Source organism: Chlorella variabilis (genome assembly GCF_000147415.1).
Source record: "Chlorella variabilis unplaced genomic scaffold CHLNCscaffold_16, whole genome shotgun sequence".
NCBI lineage: Eukaryota > Viridiplantae > Chlorophyta > Trebouxiophyceae > Chlorellales > Chlorellaceae > Chlorella > Chlorella variabilis.
The window spans coordinates 79,987-81,341 of NW_005435072.1; positions in this window are offsets into that span (position 1 = coordinate 79,987).

Consider the following 1,355-nt stretch of genomic DNA (forward strand, 5'->3'; position numbering starts at 1 on the left):
CTGCTGCCCGCGATGCTGCGGCCACTCTGCTCGCTGCCGCTCCCCGGCTACCCGTGCCTCACCACTGCGGCCGCCAGCCCAACCCCTGCTGCAGGGCATCGTGCCCTTTGTGGCTGTTGACTGCGACAAGGAGGCCAACCGCCCGCTGTGCGGCCAGTACGGCGTGCAGGTGGGTGCTGGCTGGGTGCTGCTGGGGGTGGAAAGCATGTGGGTGCAGCCTGCCCTGCTGCCATGCCCTGCTCGCCGCCTGCTTGCAGCAATGGCCGGGCGACCCTGGCCACCCCTCCCTGCAGCCAGCGGCGCCCTCTCCCCTGCATTTCCAGATGTGACGCCTCTGCTTTGCACTGCCGCGTGTACCGCTGCCTGTACCGCCGCCTGTACCACAGGGCTTCCCCACCATCAAGCTCTTCTCTCCCAGGGACAAGGGCGCCCCATCTGCGACTGACTACCAGGGGGAGCGATCAGCCAAGGGCCTGGCAGACGCCGCACTGGGTGCGCCGCCTGCAGGCTGCTGCCCCTGGCCGCCTGGCTGCTGCCTGCTTCGTGTTGAGCAGCAGCGGCGCCGCCACATCTACGCTGCAACCTGGCCTCGCTGGCGGCTTGCCTCTGCCGCTTGACTCTGGGCATTGTCCCTGGCTATGTACCGAGCAGGCCTGCTGACCACCAAGCACGTGAAGCGCATCAAGAGCGCGGCAGAGGCCGCCGCCTTTACCGCCACGCCCGGCACCAAGGCGAGCTGCCGGGCGGCCAACGGGGCAGCAGGCCCAGAGCGCCTCACCTGGCCGCCGCCTGCTCTTGCCGGCTGGCAGCATCCGAGGCGGGGCGGGCTGGCTTGGGCCGGGCAGCCGCTTCAACCCACCTCCTCGCTGTGCGCTCTGCCACGCCGACCCTTCCTTACTATGTGTGTCGCCTCCCTGTGTTTGCCCCTGCCTTCGGTCCACCCCAAATCCTTGCAGGTGGTGCTGGTGACAGACAAGGCGGACACGCCAGCCATGCTCAAGTCGTTCAGCCAGCGCTTTGCGGCCCAGGGCCTGGCCTTTGCCAAGGTGCAGGCGGCGGCGGCGGGCGACGGCGGCGCGGCGGCGGTGCTGGCGTCGCTGGGCGGGGTGGTGGACTCGGTGCCTGTGCTGGTGGCCCTGGGGCCCGATGGCAGCCGCACGGTGTATGCAGGTACCTGGGGTGGTTGTGTGGGTATGAGGGGCGGGGTGAACAACAGGCCTGCGTTTAGTGCCCGTGCTGTGGCCTGCTGTGCTGTGCTGTGCTCCGCGCCATGCCGAGGAGGGCCGTGCTGCGACTGTGGTTGCGCGCTGCTGCGCTGCGCAGGCCAGACCAAGGCGCCCCAAATCCTGGACTGG